The sequence below is a fragment of the Molossus molossus genome, unplaced genomic scaffold (genome assembly GCF_014108415.1).
Source record: "Molossus molossus isolate mMolMol1 unplaced genomic scaffold, mMolMol1.p scaffold_m16_p_3, whole genome shotgun sequence".
NCBI lineage: Eukaryota > Metazoa > Chordata > Mammalia > Chiroptera > Molossidae > Molossus > Molossus molossus.
Window position 1 is genome coordinate 112,361,515 of NW_023425366.1, and position 21,007 is coordinate 112,382,521.

Sequence of the window (21,007 nt, forward strand, 5' to 3'; positions counted from 1 at the left end):
ATATCTGTCTCCCTTAGTTGACAAGTTTTTTGAGGATTGGGATCATGTTTTTGCTCCAGCACCAAGCACCATGCCTTACACATAATACATGCTCAATAAATATTTATTGAGTGCCTGAATATTGGTGAACGCTAATTAACTCTGAACCTTATAGACATGCTATTTTGTTTACATTATTCCAAATAGCACTTTCCAGTGACCTCCGAGTCTTCCTCTTTCATTAAGAAGCATTGAAACTGGTCCAAATGACCCTCAGGCTCTTTTGCCTTCCTCTGTGAAGCCAAACACATGACACAGGTGCTAATGGAAGGAAAGTGATTTGTTTAGGTGCCAACAACCTGAGAAGATGGCAGACCCAATCCTTAACAACCATCTTAACATCTTAGAATAGGCAAAGGGCTTTTATAGGTGGATCATGGGAAGAAGGGAAGTAAAAAATTCTGGCAACGTGCAGTTTTACATTCTAACTCTTGGGTAGTTTTGATGTTCTCTTTTGGGTGTCAGCATCTGGCATTTTTTTCTCTCTGCAGGTTTTATTGCTGATATCTGAGGACAGGATGTTGCAGCCCTGACAAGCCATTGGCATCTGCTCCACTCCTGTGGTTAAGGCCACATGTTTAAATATGAAACTATTAATATTTTAGACTATAAGTTTTGTTAGTATATTCTTATTTTTAATTCCTGGTTAGTTAGTTAATTAAATGTGAGGTTTTTTCATACCCTATACCCTGTTACAGCATCTTTTGTTTTTCCAAATAAAAAATATTCTTTATTATTATGTTTTTAAATCACAAAACTCTGGGTTGAATATCACTAGACATAAACACACACATACATGATTACTAATTTTTGGAGTTGTCTCCTATACTCTGTCTCAAAATTTGGTGAAGTGATGCTTCATGGAATTTTCCAGTTCAACCCCATACCAACTTGGAATAAACAGAAACCCTGAAGTCTTTTGGTTTTAGCCACAGTCCCAAAACGCTATTACAGATAGAAAATTTGTTGGAGGTCAGCTATTGTTTCTGGGTTAGAACAAGAATAACAATGCTTCATGTACAGTTTGAGATGTGATTAAAATGTAAATTTGTATGCCTCCTGACCTGCAGGCTTTGTTCTCTTCCCTTTCATTGTTTTGTGTTATTTCTTTGTACAGGGCTTGCTTTACATGCTTCAATAAAAATATATCTTCTCTTCAGGATCACACTGGAGAGCAGGTAGTTTGAATGAGTATTTCTGTTACATATTAAGCTACTGAGTCTACAGTTGAGAAATCTGAACTCTGGGTTACAAATCAAAATAAATATTACTTCAAAGTAAATAAATAAATTAGTTGGCTGGATAGTGAAATGCTTAATTCTTTTTAAAATCATAATTACAACATAGACTTTTGCTTTATGCTGTATTCTAAGACAAAAATCCAGTAACCTACATCTTCACAATGACTCACAGAGCATCCCTTTCTATTTCTCCCCTCAGTGCTGGAAAATGACTAGGGCTTGGAAATTGTAATCTATGTGAATTGGGTTATTTGGTGTTCAGGTAAAAACTGCCACAAGATCCAATCTTGACTAACATAGACTGTTTCTTTAAGTCTGATGGTAAGTAGGTGGAGGCCCTCATTCAGAGATAATAAGGATGCAGTATGTAGAAGCTTTGGCAAACTGAGAGCTGAAGACAACTCTGCTAATCGACTCAGAGGACATAATGGAATGTGAATATTGAAGCCAGCATAAGAAGCATCTCATCTCACTCTTTATATTGGAGTTTATTCCTTTTGCCAACTTAGACTCTCTATTTATAAAGACCATTAACTGAAATAAGAGACAAGAAATGAAGAAACTGCATTTTTTTTGGTATTTATATTTTTCCTAGATTGAATTTTCCAGAAACATGATGAATATTTTTAACAGCATTAACCAGCTTGCTTATCACCAAGTGCTGGTTTATAGGCATAACCCTTTACTCTTGATGCTTCCCTTCACTCTTTCTTTCTGAGTTGTTTGGCCAAAAATTACTGTCTAGAGTTTTGGACAAGAAAGGAAAATTGCTATCTTATTTGGCATAAAGCCCTCATTTGCCCAGTGTATTATCCAGAGTAGGAGGATTCATCAGAGTTGTTAAGCACTCCAAGGCATACCTTTTGCACCAGTTGTCTGAGGTGCTTTGGGGCAGACATTAGTCACATTCTTGGCAGAGATTTGTAGGATACAAATGTTGGTCAAGGATTTGATCCATTGTCTCCTTGAAGTGGGAGGAAAAGTTACCAGACATACTGCCCTGTTAAGTCTGAATGAATCTCACGGTAATTTAAACGAAAAGGATTAACCAATTCTCTTTTATAGAGAATGAAATTGAGGATTTTTAAAGGGTAATCCCTGATTGTCTTTTTCCACTGCTTTGTCAGTGGTTGAGCTGAGACTACAAATTAGGACTCATGGTTCCTAGTTCAGAATTATTAAATCTCAGAGGCAGGCAGGACTTCTCTGGCTTTACCGGAAAGATCCAACCTTTAGATACAAAGTGGAGAATCCCATCCCTATCCAGATGGCACTGAGTAAATGGGACTGTGACAATGTATTGAGGAACTGAAGGGTTCTTCTTTTATTTGGATAGATGGCGAAGACACTAGGCTTCCATGTCTGAGTGGGCTGAAAAGTTGTGGTAACCCTTCTCTTCCTTCCCCCGCTAGCTCAGAGAAAGGCGCCCACAGTGACAGGGAGACAGGAGGATACATTAGAGCATTATCTTCTCAGAACTTTACTTTTATTTTTATTTTTTTTATCCTCACCCGAGGACATTTTTCCATTTTTTTTTTGTACAGATAGAGTGGGAGGGAGAGAGAGGAAGAGAGAGAGAGAGAAACATCGATGTGAAGGGACACATCGAGTGGCTGCCACCCGCACGACCAACCAGGGCCGGGGACAAACTGCAACCGAAGTATGTGCCCCTAGCGGGAACCGAACCCGGGTCTCTCCGGACCGCAGGCCGACGCTCTAACCGCTGAGCCAAACCGGCCAGGGCAGAACTTTACTTTTAAAAAGGGATGCATCACAGACCCTTGAAAAACATTTTTGGGATGTAAAACTGTCAAGAGGCTTCCTTACCTCTAAGAGATTTGTAGACATATTCAAAAGTTAGAGAAAGGATTTTCGACCACTGAGTTTCTCATGGAAATGTTCTGGCAAGGGGACGTGGGAAATGACCTGTTTACATTTCAGCAGCCTGGTGACTCTAAATGCCCCCAAAACTATCAGGATGATTAGAACAGAAGAAATAGAAGTTATGGTTGTTTTATTTATTTTTTCAAAAATGTATTATTATAAAGGTGACATAATTTCACTGTAAAGAAACTGTGGAAGTAAAGAAAATTATGAGGTAACTCAAAATCACCCTTTGAGGTTCACTCTAAAAGGATGAACTAAATTTGTGACTTCTTGGAAATTATGTAAATATCCTTCTATAACTAACAATGAACTCTTTTTGTGTTTCTCCATCATCAAAGCCAGCTCAGTATAATTGAATAAATTATATTCCAAGTGAAACATCATATCTAGACTAATGGAAGTGATTGTAATTATTAACTTTCTACTCACCACACTAACATAACACTGTTATTTACATAGCAAAATACCAATAAGTGCAAGGTACAAAGAGGAAGGTGTCACAAAAGAAAGGGCAGGCTAAGAATTAGAGGTTACCACTTCTCTTTGCCATTCTCCTCAGATTGTCTTGCGTTCCCTATGCCCCACAACCAATTAACCATCACGCTTGCCTTAGCCAACCCAACTCTCATTCTTCCTTACTTTGCTAGTAAAATGAACGTTCCATCTGGCTAATCAGATTATTTGTTATTTCTTGCTCCTCTGCTTCTCATTTGTTCAATAGATATTTACTGAGAACCTGTAATCTGCCAGCCCTTATCTAGGAATTGGGGGTACAACCATGAAAAAGACAGGTGTGACCCATCCTCACAATGCTCTCTAGCTCCTTGCCCATCTCCTCGTCCATATTTTCTTCTTTGATGACTTGGGGCTCCAATACAAACAACTTTTTGGACTAAACTTCATTTTTGTATCCATTTCGTACATTCTGTTGCAATGAATGAATAAATCTCCGTTATTGTAATTATTTAATCAGAGCCTGGATGCTAGAGCTATTGCAGAGAAATTAAAAACTGCTTGGGATGTTACCATTTTTACCTATTTTTTTTTAAGGTATGAGTCAATATAACAATGCAATCATTACAGAAATACATAAAATAGGAAGTGAAACTCCTACACATCCCTAATCTAGAGATAAGTGCAGTCCACAGTTTGATGTGTACTTCTCCAATTTGTTCTCATTTTATGTAGCTACGTCTATCTATATACACACCTACATATGCATATTTATATCTTTTATATAGTTACAAAACCCAAATAGGATCATAGTAGGCAAATGAATCTTCAACTGCTTTTTTCTCCCCATTTGATAGTATATCTTGACTTGAATTTCCTCTAAATCCCTTTCCAACTTTGAATTGTATGCTTTTGAATCAAAGCCCAAAACTCACTTTTTTTTTTTAAATCCTCACCCAAGGATATTTTTCCATTTATCTTTAGATAGAGTGGGAGGGAGGGAGGGAGGGAGAGGGGCAGAAGGAGAGAGAGAAACATCGATGCGAGAGAGACACATCTACCGATTGCCTCCTGCATGGCCCTGATGAGGCCAGGGATCGAACTGCAACTGAGTTACGTGCCCTTGACCAGAAATGAACCTGCAACTCATTGGTCTGTGGACTGACATTCTAATTGTTGAGCCAAACCAGCCAGGGCTATATATATATATATATATATATATATATATATATATATATATATATATTTATATACACACACAGATATATATCCACATATTATAGGCAGTTAGACAGACATGTGCAGAGGAAGGACAATGGGTCAGTTACAGAAGGTCACTGGGGAAGAAGGCCCCAGATATCTAGCAAGGAGCAAAACTGAGAAAGCAAGGACCTCACCTCTAGGCTAATCTTTCCTCCCCTAGTATATTGCTGGCCTTGTGGTTTGGAGCACCTGACACTTCATATTGCTGGTCATGCGGTTTAGACCCCCTGACCTTTTCCTTTTTAAAGATAACATCTAGGCCTCAGTTGTATTTCAGCTCCAGGCCTAGAAAAGCAGCAAAACCAGACAAGTGACACCGTGGCTGCCTCAGGACCAGCTGCATTGACTAATGACCCCCTGCCCAGGCACTGATCAATCAGGGGAGACCACAACTGTAGAAGAGTATACCTGGAAAGCTGATTAATATTCTATTGAGACCCTTCCCCCAGACCTCCCCTAAGATTACCACCTGCAAGAGAGAAATGTTGCCCTGGCCAGTTTGGCTCGGTGGTTGAGCATTGGCCTGTGGACCAGAGAGTCCTGGGTTCGGCTCCCACTAGGGGCATGTACCAAAAAAAAAGAGAGAGAGAGAGAAATGTTCTCAACACAAAGAAACCATCATGTGCCCTCCCCTGGGGGAGCACACCTGAACCATTCCTTTCCCTTCTTCCCTCTATGGGACCCCATGAGACTTGTAACCAGTGGAGCAATGGGCAGCAGCAGCTTGTCCTGCGCTAACCTCCTGAACCTGTCTCGAAGGCCCCCATTTCTCTGACTTTTCAGTTAGACAACAGCCCAGCCTAGGCTCTCCTGTTGCTTTATCTGAGCCCTTCCTTGTTTCACAGTCCCGAGTGTTTATGCTATGGCTGATAAATTCTTGCTTACTTTGCTGCACTTGGTCTCTTGATTGAAATAGTTTCTTCAAGAAAATAAGAACTGACGTCTTGTCATATCGCCAGAAACATATACACATGTATCCACAAAAGAAACTCACCTTATTTACTTGTTATATAACTCACTGAAAAGAATTCCAAGTGTTTAATAACTTTCTCTTGGGTAAATTTCTCTTACAGAAGCCCCTGGCAAATCAATAAAATCACCAATCAGATCTGGATATTGTCAAATACTATCTATCCATGGCACAAACCGCTTGCCATTCTCTAAGAGCCATTCTCCTCTTCTCTATTAAGAAGTCCATCAGTTTTTTTCCCCTTAGATAGGCTTACCAGAATGAAAATTACATTTCCCAGCTTCCTTTGGTGTGTCCATGTGACTATATTTGGACCAATGGGCTGTGAGAAGAGCTGTGGACAGCTTATAGGTCATGCCTTATAAGGTAAGCTGTATTCCTTCCTTTTGTCATTTTCCCCTTTCTACTTGTTGGAATGTAGAACTTGGACCGAAACAGGTAGAATAAAATGTTTCAGAAAATTGCTCCAGCAAGTCAAGCCCTACCAGAACAAATTGCTCCATCGAGTTAAGCCCTGCCAGAACTATGGCAGTTATCAATAGGTAGCTATAAGACAGTGGTCCAGAAACGCACCAGACTCCTTTTAAGTTTGTTTTTTAGATCTGAAGCCAAGCCACAAATCCTGAAGACCAACTCAATATCTGATTGGGAAAGTCCCTTCCTGCATCTCATAATAAGTGTTGCACAATCCTAGATGCCTTCATTCTGCCAATATCAGCTACACAAACACACAATAAATAAACTAAATAAAAAGTGATTAAACTCAGTCACCATTGGCTCCCTATCTCATTTGCCACATTCTGACCCAATATATTCCAAGTACCTTACCCTCTCAGCCTGGAACCTGGGACATTATCTCAGTGTTCTTGCCCTCTACAGAGTTTCAATAAATCTGCCTTCGTTTTACCACTGTCCCTGGTCTAAACTATTTTACATTAGGAGACAAGAACCCAAACTCATCAGTGAAAGGACCGTGGGAAGAAGGACAATACCTCTGAGATGAAAATACAATAAAATAAAAGGCTCCTGGGCTTCTGACAGCTTTGCTAAGCATATCCACCAAAACTGCTTGCATTTTTGGGAAAAGAGAAATATACTTTTACCTTTGCTTCTCTAAGTCACTGTTATTATTTCTTCTATACACATGTGAGTGTCTGTCCTTACTGTGAGGATCATTACAAGATATAATTTTCCATGTACAGAGGCCCATTTTATGAATAAAAGGGTAACACCAGGATTACATTCTGAATGTTCTACCATGATAGTTAAAATTATTCTGGGGAAATCAATCCCATGGGGAAAATGTGAACATCAACAAGGGGAGGAATAGAGACGTGTAAGCAATTTCTTCCCCAAGATCATCTTTAGTTTCCTTCCCAGAAAGCAAAGGTAGGACCACAGGGGGCCCTTTTGAACAGAAGATTTTTTTGCTTATGGTACATTTCCCAATTAGCCAGTAGCAGATTTTCTGCTTATTTGCCTCTGAACATGATGACTTTCTTTGGAGGCATTTGACTTTCCAACAGAAACTGAGGTTGCTAGAGAAAGACAGTGAGAAGAAGACACTTTAAATACAAGAATGGCCAAAGCAGAAAGGGTGAAGATACCTGGTACATAGCTTCCCTGCTATCAGTAGTCTAAGTCACATCTTTGAAAGCTAGAAGGAAACTCATGTTCCTGGCTCAAGACTGTCAGATTTAATTATTACCTGATGAGATGGTTCCACTTCTTGGTCCTCATCAGACTTAGGAGCAGTAGGGCAAAGGGATCACAGGAAAGCCCCTGGATAGGGATAGTTGGGGATTCCTTGAGAGGACCAAGGAGCAGGACCCCACTATCACCTATAACAATAACAATATGGAGGTTGTTGACTTTCAACAAAAAGTCAACCAGATATTTCTCCAGCAACAATAAGTTTATTTGGGAACAATGAGGAATTGCAATTCGATACATGCAACTATGGTGAGACACATACAAGTCCCCTAAAACAAAGTGTGGTAGGATAGTAAGAAGCTAGAAAAATTCCTGGACAAGTGGAATGGGGAACCAGAAACAAGAAAATTAAACAAGGCCAAACAGTTTGGGCAGCTTGCAGTCAGCTTGCAAATCACAAGACCTTATCTTCCCCAACCAATGACACTTGAGAGCAAATGGTTTATATCTCTCCTCCCTAACCAGATAATAAATAGCTTAAATCACCTTGGCCTGGGAAAATAGAGAACAAAGACCCAATTAACGCCATTTGTGCCAGCTAAACCCAAGGCCAGGTGAAGTCTGGGGGACAAATAACAAAAACCACAAAAGCATTGGCATCATATCACTTGAGGGGGGGAGGAGGGTGTTAGGCAGGAAAAGTACCTGCTAGAGTAGGAGGAGGGAAAGGGGGAAAGGGGGGAGTTTATCTCACCCACTGAAAAAAGAAGTCAACAGTCTTGGGACTTGCCAAGGTAAAATCACCAGATGGTCTCATAAATTCTGGAAAAAGCTGCAACAATGTAAAAGGGGACCTTGAAACCTATGGGGGGGGGGGGGAGTATAAAACCCTTGATCCCCATCAGATGGGGTGCCCAGACTAGCGAAGTTGCCCACTTGTGCTTTATACCAAGTATATTCTTAAAAATTTGCTTGCTTTGCTTCAACACTGCTTTATGTTACTTGTTTGAATTTTTTCTCATGAGCATGATAAAAGGTCAAAGAGGGGAGAGCTAGCCCCCTTTAACTTGGGTGGCTCTCTGGTAACAAAAGGATAGGAAACTCTTTTATAGAGAAGAGGAATTTGGGAGGGCTATTACAAAGAATTCCTTCTGTTGTGCTTTGCAATAACTGTAGGGTGTGAGAGCTCCTCCTTCTGGCCTCTGTACTTGGTTTTAAATGAAGCTTCTGTTTATTTTTTTTAACAAGGTTAAGACTTGGTAAGGATTTAAAACCATCTAAATCTTGGAAATAAGGAAAAAGTTGATTAAAATGTGCTACAACATTTTTTAACAAGCCCAACTAAAGCTTATTTGACTCTAGGGGAATGCAACTCTATTTGCACAATGGATAAGGACCCAGACATCTTACAATTCTATAAAACTAATAAGGTGTGATAACATAGCCTTGTCATTATTTTGCTTCCCTCATAGATGAGTTAAATAAGACTTGGACGCATGCATAATATCTACTTGTAATATCTGAGAGGGGCATTAGAACTATATAAATTAACTAACGTCAAACAGAATTAAGTGAGGAGCCTGCTATATGTTGCCTGACATGGAACTTGGCTGACCTCAGATTCAAGCAAACCATGAGGAGCCCCCAGAACAAAGAAAATTTCTGCGAAGTTTGATTAATAGCTATTCATCTATACCCTATTATTTACCCATAGCATAGAAGGAAAACAGAACAGAAAATATACCTTGTAAATGTTAAAGTTAATACCAACTTTCCCCCCCACTTCCCATTTCTCCATACTGACAATTTTCCACAGGAATGTGGATGAAAAAGGGGTCAGAAACTCAGGGGAAGCCTGCATGGCGGCCTTCCAAACTCAGAGACCTGAAGTAACCACATAGGATGGTCTGAAATTAAAACTTTCTAACCAAAAGGAAGTCATGGCAGGTAGTTATGTCCTATGCTGATACCTTCCCTGACATAAGTCAATCTTTACCTTCACTGAACCTGTCTATTGTCTTTTTGGATCTATAATAACATACCTTTGGAGTGTCAGGGTAATGTCCTTTTTCCAGCTCCTGAAGGCACAATCCCTGCACCAGAGCAGAGACCACAGAGCCCCTCATGGTTATTGCGTTGCTAACTGTTAACTGTCCTATACCCACCTATGTAAAAGAAGTATGTGTTTATTTATTTTACTTTTCATGCAATCCCAGAGATCCCCCCATTTGCTTTCTCCTGCCTCCCTAATCTGTCACCAGTGAATTTTATGTAACCCCCTTATATCCTGCCCTTTGATTCTGATGTATAAAGTGGTAAAATTGCCATTTTCCAGAGCTTTTTCTCATTCTGTTGAGATTTTGCTGTCCAGCAATTGTCATCCGTTTTGCTCAAACAAACTTATAAAAATTCTTACAAGTTTGGACGTTTCTGATATTGACAGAAACTATAAACAGATATAAGCTCAACCTCAAGTGACAGTTGGGGGGTCTCTTCTCTTATGAGGAGAATCTGCTAGTCTCTCTGTGGAGGGGCTTTTCTTGCTTATCCTCTCTGCTCAATAAATTTGCTTTCACTTTAACCTCTTGTCTGATCTGCATGTTGAAATCTATTCTTCGAGATGCCAAGAACACTTTTGGCTCAGGGCTTGAGTCTCCCCTAGGGACGTGTCCCTCCAGCATCAGTTGAATAATTTAAAAAATTCTTTTTTTTGAGAATTATGCAGGGGTGGGGAATGTCCAGCCCGCAGGCTGTAGAAAGCCCTCAAAATCAATACCAGCTAACACCACATGTCTCACCAAATTAGCCTGACCAAATATAGCAGGCTAATTTTTAAGCTGATAATTTTGTATGGCTCAAAGATGATGTTATAAATATCCAAATGGTCCTTGGCAGAAAAAAAGGTTCCCCACCCCTGCAGGAATATAAGGTTTGGCCTCAGTAGTCTGGTTTTGAGAACTGGGTCTGACACTTATTTTAGCTTTGTGATCACTTAACCACTCTGAGCCTCACTTGCTTCATTCATAAAAAGGGAAGTAAGAATAGAATCAATTTCAAAGTGCAACTGGGATACCTGACCACATGAAGTTTCCTAGTATGATGACTGGCTCAAAGAACGAGTTAAAGGCAGCCGATGTTGTATGTGCCAGTTGTGAGATAGAATGAGTCAGAAAGCTCCACGTTCCTTTTCCAGTCACAGTACACTCTCTGTTTCTTGAGTCTGCATCTACCTAGTCATGGTGTTACTGTACAGGGGCCTGCTTCTGAGCAGGTTTGACTAGGAACTGTGGTCACTGTCCCCTATCTAGTTTCAGAAAGTATAAGGGAGAAAAAATAACTTTCTCTCTACCCTACTGGATTCTTGGCTGAGATATCTGTACTAAGAAGACAGACTAACAGAAGAAAAACAAATCAATTACATAGGAGGTTAGTATGGGAGTTCCACAATGATAGAAGACTAAAGAAGTGACCAAAGCCTGGCTGGATGGCTCAGTTGGTTGGAGCATCATCCCGTACCCCAAAAAGGTTGTGGGTTCAATTTGTGATCAAACATGGCTAGGTTTTGGGATCAATTTCTGGTTAGGGTGCGTATGGGAGCCAATTGATCGATGTTCCTCTCTCATATCAATGTTTCAATGTATTTCTCTCTCTCTCTGTTTCCTCTCTCTCTAAAATCAATAAACATATCTTTGGGTGAGGATTATAATGAAAAAAAGAGAAATGACTAAAGCAGGAAGCTTTTATGCCATTTAGTCAAACAATTTGTGAAGGATTGACAAGACAAGGGGATTTGGACTACTAGTAGTAAAATGGTTTGCTTACGCAGCCTTCTTGTCCCTAAATTTCATCTCTGGTGATAAAGATGCCTTCTACCCTCCTGGTACAGGGAAGGTACCTTTCATCTTGGAGACTTATCTTCTGTTTTCAGGGGGACAAAGGAGGCTCAGAGTGACCTTTTTGCACTGGCTGTTTCTCAAGTACCTTTAATTTAAAATAATCAATATGTCAAAGTGGTGTATTTAGGGGATAGCATATTCTAAGCTCCTGAAAAAGCAACTAAATTCTTTAGAAAATAACTTTATACCCTTTGGACTTGAGAGCATTATTATTAATTATTATTATTATTAAAAATTCACAGATGACCTAGTTGACATGTATCGGTGATTCATGAATCAGGAGGTATCCATCTAGAAAACAGGAGTTCTGAAGGACAGTACTAGTATTGCAAGGTAAGCAAGAACAAGGAACAAGGAAGTTATAAAAGGAGGCAAAGTTGCTTTCTGCCTCACAGCTAGGGAGTAGAAGTGTTGGGATTTGAACCCAGGGCTGATCACTCCAAAGACCATGCTCTGTTGATTTGGTGAAGTCATAGCCTGCATGCAAATAACATAAATTTGGTTATACTCACTCAGAGGAAGAGAGGGAGGGAGACAGGAAGTAGAGAGTTTAACAGTGTGGTTCATCCTACCCTCATTCAGGAATCTGCTCTGGGGTGATTGTACAATGGGATGATGTGACCACTGGTCTCCTGGGCAGTCTCAGACCCAGCACAGCTCTCATAGTATGAGAAGATTGATACATATTAAGGGAGTGTTTTTCTTTCTTTAGGGTAAAACCTGGCTCCTACAGGTAGCTCACCCATACCATCTAATCCTGCACCAAAGGAACTAGTGATGTCTCCCTTTACTGGAGGTAAAGCAACACAGGCTGGGCTGGACCTAATTAGAGATGGTTCAGGATAGTGGTCTCCAAGGGCAGCCTTCAAGGGTAATTCTATCTACATGGGATATTCACCCTAAGCACTGACTGTAAAATTTCCCCACTGGGCTTAGGGTATCAGGTGGGGGCAGCAGGGAAATCCCAAGCTTGGTGAAGCCATGCTATTCAGCTCCTCGACAACAGTTTATGATTTTGAGATTTCCTGGAAGATACAGTATCTTGCCTGGGTGCTAGTGAGTCCTCAGAGTAATAAGCATTGGCTGGAGAAACCACTGTGGGGCTGAGCAAGACCCAAGCGGGTTGATTTATTGACTACCCGAGAGATGAAATGATGGTGGTATATCCCATATGAGCTGTTGCCATTGATTTGTAGACATGCTTCCTGCCATCAGTGATTTGTATTCAGGACTCTCTCTGACACGTAGCAAAGCATGTTGGAAAGAGCTTGAAGTAGGAGGTGGGAGGACCCAGGTTCTACTACTTGTTCTGTCATCTTAGGCTCCGTCTGTTTCAGGGCAGCAATTTCTTCATCTGTGAAGTATTTCTGGGAAAGAAAATGAATATTAGGATAACAAACAATCATAATTAGTATTTAGTGATTGAGTGAAACTTTGTCATCATTAATCTTATTCCTTTTCCCCATATTTAAGCATTTCCGTTTGTGACTCATTGAGTCAGCCTCATTTATTCACTCAGGTGCTAGGAAACCATGCACTCCAGCTTCTCTGCCAGCCTCCAGTTCTGACCCTAGCACCCAGCTCCGACCTGGGTCTTTGCCTTGCTCCTGAGCCAATGACAAGCCATCCGTGTGGTAACAATGGCTCTGGCTCTCCTAGAACCTTGAACTTCTGGGAGCCGCGGTCCATGAAGAGATGATATTGACTGCTGGATCACCACCTGGGCTGCCCAGGGTCCAGCTGGGATACAGCACAGGTTTTCTCTGGACCAGTCTTGCCTTTGCAAATGCAGTGTAGGAGAGAGTGTAGTGGATGAAGAGCGAGTCCACATATTCCTGGCTATCTAACTTTGGGTAATGAAGGTTTGCATAGGAAGAGATATCAGTAATCTGCTGTCACACCATCCAGGGTTTAAATCCTGGTGCTCCCACTCCTAAGGGAGAAGAGGTGCCGAGAGCTTAGAGAGCTAATGGCCCTATCTCTGTGAGGGGCTGAGGTTGTTAAGGACTGTTTAAAGGTTAAGGTGAGAGCTCTGGGGCAGAGCTGGCTTCAGCAGGCTCCAGATATATAGTGTATTCTGTTCCTCAGGCAGGATGCAGCCGTATCTAGAATGGACTTAGAGTTGGGTGTGGTAAGACCTTGGAAAGTAAATAAACCTCTTTCTGCTCACTCTTCTCTGTAAACTCATTCACAACCCCTGACTTAAATCAAGAAAGCCACCAGAGCCCGCCTGACATGAGTGTTCCCTGCTTTTCACTTCTCTGAGCCATTGCCTCTCTGCCTACAACTCATTTCTTCCCCTCTCTGCTTGGTTGGCAGCGCTCAAGCGTGGCCTTTGTAGTGTGTGTGATTTGTTCTTGGATGTGAAGGTCTGCAGGCTGGATTTGCACAGGGTCTTTCTGGCCCGTGGAAGTGGCTTTTCACCATAAATCACTAACTTTAATAAACACAATTAGCGGGTTCCTGGCCAATGTGTTCTCTACCTTTTCAGCTCCCTTTGGAATTGTTCTTGAAAACTACGGCTAGGCCTAGAGTACAACCCAACTCACACAACCTTCTCTCTTCAAGTCTCAGAATCATGCACTTAACACCCAGCACCTGAGTCTGGCCCTAAAGCATTCCCCTGTTGTTTTATCTTGTGCAAAACTCTATGACTAATTGTCAGGACTCAAAGCCTACTGTCCAAAAATAGGACGCTAATGACCAAAGGAGAGACCACAGCAGGCTAAACAAAGATAGCAGATTGACCTCTCAGACTGAGGAAAACACTGTCTGGCTGATGGAGTGCTCTTTGGAGGAAGCTGTGGGGGTAGCACTAAAAGAGGCAGAGCCACAGTCCCTAAAACCCCAAAGTTTGTCCCAGCATGTTCCATTGCGTAGTAAATATTTACAGAACAACCTCTGTGTGCTAGACACGGTGATAGGGCTGTAAATAATGTGCTGGGCCTAGAGTAAGCCTCTTCTGGTGGCTGTCTCCCTCCCCCAGAGGGTAGGTGTCCAAGGAATGTTTTCACAGCATCATCTTAACACAATTCTACTAAGCAGCAGTCTGCTTACTTATCTGTTCCCTGAAGTTGTTTGCAGATTCCCTGAGGGAAGAGAACACGTGTATACTCTTGTGTCATAGCATGTTGTCTGACACATGGTAGATGCTCAATAAGTCTAAGTTAGATGCCTTAGTCCGTTTGGCCTGCTATAACAAAAATAGCATAATTGGGGTGACTGTTTTTTCTCACAGGTCTGGAGGTTTGGGAGTTCAACATCAAGGTGCTGGTAAAGACTCTCTTCCTGTTTCAAAGACAGTGTCTTCTTGCTGTGTCCCCACGTGGTGGAAAAGGGAAAGGAAGGTCTCTGGCATCTCTTTAATGAGGACATTAATCCCATTTATGAGGGCTCTACCCTCATGACCTAATCACCTCCCAAGGGTCCCACCTCCTAATACCATTACAATGGGGGATTAGGATCTCAACATAAGAACTGAGGGCGCGCACAGACATTCAGTGCATCACATTACATCAATACTCCAAATTCCACATTATTAATTTATTCCACTGGGTTATGCATTGACTTCTTTCAAGGTGCCTCTTACAATGTATGCCACCTTAGTGACAAATATACATTCAGGTTGTGGGTCCTTAGTTATTTAATTTTGTCAGTTTATTTTAAATAGGTGGTATACTCTTATGGTTCAAAGTTGTGAGTAATAGATAACTCAGCATCTTGATAATAGTGGGTGCTTAAAAAGGGAGCCTGGAAATAGAGAGGGATGGAACAGAAAGAGAGTGAGCTGGGATAAATGTGGTTGTCTTTATCATTTTGCTGCCTTGTGTTTCCCCTCCTACTCTGTGTGTATGTTATATTATGTGGTTAATTAAAAACAAAAGAAAACACCTTTACCATCATACCAAAAGTCATTGATATCACTACATGATTAGACATGGTTGAACACCTTTATATTAACCATATAGTATATGTAAAAATGTAAAAAATATATTGTTTGGGTTCCAGGTAATAAACAATAATAATAATAAAAAAAACACTGAAAAATAGTATCAAACAACTTAATTGAAAAGTTTAGAGAGCTTCAGGCATGGCTGGATCTAGGTTGTTAAATGATGAAATGAAGAACGACTAGCCTGAGTCTTAGTCTTCCAAGCTAGCAAATCTAGAAAAAAACAAACACACAAATTTTCCAAATAATTTCAGTCCTGGGACTAATGCAGATTGTTTCTGGTTGGCCAAGTCTGGGTCTTATTCTCCCTCTTGGGGATGTACCACGTGTATATCAGGATGCTGTTATCAAAAGGAGGGACTGATGCTATATCCTTCCGTGACATCTTTACACTAATTGGACTCATCCAAGGCCTGAGACACAGCCTAAAAATCCATTTGGCTTTAGAGTTACTTTCTGAGGGCTCACAGGTCAGAGATGGCTCAAAATTTCTGGCACATCATCAAGATAATTGAATCACAAATTTAGGGTAGAGGGAAGCATCCATTGGAAACATTGACTAATTACCAATAAGCCTGACGTCTGTTTAAATTAGAGAATAGAAAGAAGGGTAGAGATACCCTGGTTGGATTTACTCCCAAACTATAATTCTATACATGCCACTTTTACTGTATATTTGTTGGCATTTTGGGCCTCCCTACTTTGATTTTAGTCAGTGCATCCCACTTTCAGAGGTCTGTCTCGCTATATATAGTACACAGCCCTGTGAGGACTGTCGCTTGGCCACATGTGGCCACATGACCCATTCCAGGGGAATGTGCTCCATGGCGCCAAAAAATTCTGACACTTGTTAAAGAATCGTAACAAAGACTTTCTTCAAGGAACTACTGCAATGGGAGTTTGCAGTAGGGGAGAGAGAGAGAACTCAACTCCAAATACAACATGAAAACTGGGGCTTTGTAGCCAAGGAGCAGGGGATGGAAAATTACTAAGAGGGCAGAGTAATTCTTGCTAAACTAACCTAACGGATTCTTGCTGAAGGCAGCCCAGGGTGACCAGATAGTACCCAGGTGATGGTGGCAGCTGAGGAATTTGATCAGATATTGAGGGTAGGGATTCTGGCTAATCGGACTCAACAGAAATCTTACGAAAACTGGGCAATACAGTGATAAACAAGGAAGCCCAAAGGTGGAGGCCTAGTTGAGAAGAGGTTTCAGAGGAGCCTAAGGTTTGGTAATCTTTGTCCATGGCTCAGGGCTCTAAATTTTGAAGACAGTGTTAAAAGATAAACTGAGGCATATTACAAATGTTAGGAGTTGCTATGCACAAACATTGATTTGAATTGTTCAGCATCCAATCTAGCAGTTGGAAAGGTGCTCCTAGGAGTTGTACAAAATTAAAAACTTTTGAGGAACCGAAAAATGGCGGCGGAGTGAACGGAGCTACACAGACCATCTCCCAGAACTAAACTGGAATTACAACTATAACACAGACAAATCGACGGGAAAAAGCAACAGAAAAGCAGCTTGCGAGGACCATACAACGAGGGACACTGACTCCATCCCGGTAGGCTTGCGAAGGCGCGAGACGGGGCCTGGGAGCCCACGGTCGGCAGCTCGGCAGCGGCCTTAGCTGGGAGCAGCGCCCTCGGGTTACACTCCCAGGCGGCCCCACAGCGCAGCCGGGACAGAGGCTGAAACAGCCACAGCCACTCACCTTGGGCTCTGGCAGAGGGGGGGCAGGCTGGACTGGAACTGTGTGGGGGCACTCGGGGTTTGGAGGGCGCTCAGAGCTTTGGCTGAGTGCAGCCACACAGGACTGTGCCACATTGCTCCTTCCCAGAGCTCTGAGGAAAGGCAGCAGCCCCTCCCTCGGAGATCCAACCCCACCCTGTGGGCCATTGAAGTGCTAATTGAGGCTCACTAACAACCAGCATCTGCCCCACCCTCCTGAAAGCCCCTTGGCTGAGCACCAGAGGGAATTTTTCAATCAACTGACAACCCAAAACTCATCAATTAACCTAGACTACTAGCCTCCAGGCAAAAAGCTAGAGGATAACAGTACGTTTCCTGGGCTGGCAACTTTAACCAGGAAAGTAAGACTTGACAGTGGTGTTCAACGTGGGTCCTCCCTCGATCATCTAAACACAGGAGAGGGAGCCACAAACAGCAGAACACCAACACCCACAGGGAGAACTTGACAGGCTCCAAAGCCCACAGTGATAGCCAAAATGGTGAAACACAGAAACAGAAGCCAAATGAAAGAGCAAGACACCTCCACCGAAGATGAGATCAATGTGGAGCAATTAGGCATGTTAACAGAGCTAGAATTCAGAGCTATGATCTTGAGGAAGCTGAACAGCATGAGTAAGGACATAGAGACACTGAAAATAAGCCAAATGGAAATTAAAAACCAACAAGAAGAGATAAAAAATGACATATCCGAAATGAAAAACACATTGGAAGGTTTAAAAAGCAGAGTAGGGGAAGCTGAGGACCGGATCAGTGAATTACAAGACAGGGTAGAAAAAATAAACCAATCAGAAAAACAAAAGGAAAAAACTATTAAAAAACAGGAAGACAGCTTAAGAGAACTATGGGACAACTGGAAACATAATAATATTCGCATCATAGGAGTCCCCGAAGAAGAAGAAAAGGAGCAAGGGATAGAGAATATATTCAAAAAAATAGTGAGAGAAAACTTCCCTAATTTGGTGAAGGAAGAAGGCATTCAAGTTCAAGAAGCACAGAGAGTCCCAAGTAAGAAGAACCCAAACAGGCCCACACCAAGACACATAGTAATTAAAATGCCACAAATTAAAGACAAAGAGAGAATCCTAAAAGCAGCAAGATATAAGCAACAGGTTACCTACAAAGGGAACCCCATAAGGCTCTAAGCTGACTTCTCACAAGAAACACTACAGGCCAGAAGAGAATGGCATGAAGTAATCAAAGTCATGAAAAACAAGAATCTGAATCCAAGACTACTCTACCCAGCAAGGCTATCATTCAAAATAGAAGATCAAATCAAGAGCTTCCCAGACAAAAAAAAGCTAAGGGAATACATTAGCACCAAACCAGCACTGCAAGAAATGTTAAAAGGACTGCTGTAATTAGCAGTAGAAATGGGAAGAAAAATAGAACCACACTAAACAAAAATGGCAATAAATAAGTACATATCAATAATCACCTTAAATGTAACTGGATTGAATGCTCCCATAAAGAGACACAGAGTAGCTGATTGGATAAGAAAGCATGACTCATCTATATGTTGTTTACAAGAGACCCACCTCTCAACAAAAGACTCACATAGGTTGAAAGTGAAGGGATGGAAAAAAATTTTCCAAGCAAATGGAAAGCAAAAAAAAAGCTGGGGTAGCAATTCTCATATCTGATAAAATAGATTTCAAAATGAAGACCATAACTAGAGACAAAGACGGCCTCTACATAATATTGAAAGGATCTATCCAACAGGAAGATATAACCTTGATAAACATATATGCACCCAATATAGGAGCACCAAAATATATTAAAAATCTTCTGGAGGACTTCCAAGGAGAAATTGACAACAATACAATCATAGCAGGGGACTTCAACACCCCGCTGACAGCACTGGATAGATCCTCTAGGCAAAAAATTAGCAAGGAAACAGAGACTCTAAATGAAGCACTAGACCAAATGGATTTAATAGATATCTACAGAGAATTACACCCCAAAACTACAGAATACACATTCTTCTCAAGTGCACATGGGACCTTCTCAAAGATAGACCACATGATAGGACACAAACTAAATCTCTACAAGTTCAAGAAGATTGAAATCATATCAAGCATCTTCTCAGATCACAATGGCATGAAACTAGAAATCAATTGCAACAAGAACATGCAAAGACATTTCAACACATGGAGTCTAAATAGCATGTTATTAAACAATGAATGGGTCACCGAGGAGATCAAGGAAGAAATTAAAAATTTCCTGGAAACCAATGAAAATGAACACACAACAACACAAAATCTATGGGATGCAGCGAAAGCAGTTCTGAGAGGGAAGTTCATAGCACTACAGGCCTACCTCAAAAAACAAGAAAAATTTCTAATTGACTGTCTAACGTCACAACTTAAAGAATTAGAAAGCAAACAAAAAGAAAACCCCAGAGCAAGTAGAAGGAAGGAAATAGTAAAGATCAGAGCAGAAATAAATGACATAGAGACCAAAAAAACAATTCAAAGGATCTATGAAACAAAGAGCTGGTTTTTCGAAAAGATAAACAAGATTGATGGACCCTTAGCTAGACTCACCAAGAAACAAAAAGAGAGAACCCAAATACACAAAATCAGAAATGAAAGAGGAGAAGTAACAACCAACACCACGGAAATACAAAAGATCATTAACAACTACTATGAACAACTATATGGCAACAAATTCGACAATCTAAGCGAAATGGACAAATTTCTAGAAACACACAGTCTCCCAAAACTATTCCCGGAAGAGATAGAAAACTTGAACAGACCAATAACAACTAAGGAAATTGAAGAGGTAATCTAGACTCTCCCAGCAAACAAAAGCCCAGGCCCAGATGGTTTCACGGGGGAGTTTTACCGAACATTCAAAAAAGAACTAACACCCATTCTCCTCAAACTATTTCAAAAAATTCAAGAAGAAGGAAGACTTCCAAACACGTTCTATGAGGCCAGCATAATTCTAATTCCAAAACCAGAAAAAGACACTACGAAGAAAGAAAACTACAGGCCAACATCCCTGATGAACATAGACGCCAAAATCCTGAACAAAATATTAGCAAATCGGATCCAGAAATACATCAAAAAAATTATTCACCATGACCAAGTGGGATTCATTCCAGGGATGCAAGGCTGGTACAATATTCGCAAATCAATAAACGTGATACACCACATAAACAAAATGAAGAATAAAAACCACATGATCATATCAATAGATGCTGAAAAAGCATTCGACAAAATCCAGCATCCATTTCTGATAAAAACACTCAGCAATGTGGGAATAGAGGGATCATATCTCAACAATTAAGGCCAAATATGAAAGACCTACAGCCAACATCATACTCAATGGACAGAAACTAAAAACATTTCCATTAAGAACAGGAACAAGACAGGGATGTCCACTTTCGCCACTCTTATTTAACATTGTACTGGAAGTCTTAGCCAGAGCAATCAGACATGAAGAAAAAATAAAAGGGATCCAAATTGGAAAGGAGGAAGTGAAACTGTCATTATTTGCAGATGACATGATATTGTACATAGAAAACCCTAAAGACTCCATCAAAAATCTATTAGACTTAATAAATGAATTTGGCAAAGTAGCAGGATACAAAATTAACGTCAAGAAATCGACGGCATTCTTGTACATCAATGATGAACTCACAGAAAGAGAAACTGAAAAAACAATCCCATTTACCATCACGCCAAAAAAATTACGATACCTAGGAATAAACTTAACCAAAGAAGTAAAAGACCTATTTGCAGAAAACTACAGATCATTGAAAAAAGAAATAGAGGAAGATATAAAAAAGTGGAAGCACATACCCTGTTCATGGATTGGAAGAATTAACATCATTAAAATGTCCATACTACCCAAAGAAATCTATAGATTCAATGCAATCCCCATCAAAATACCAA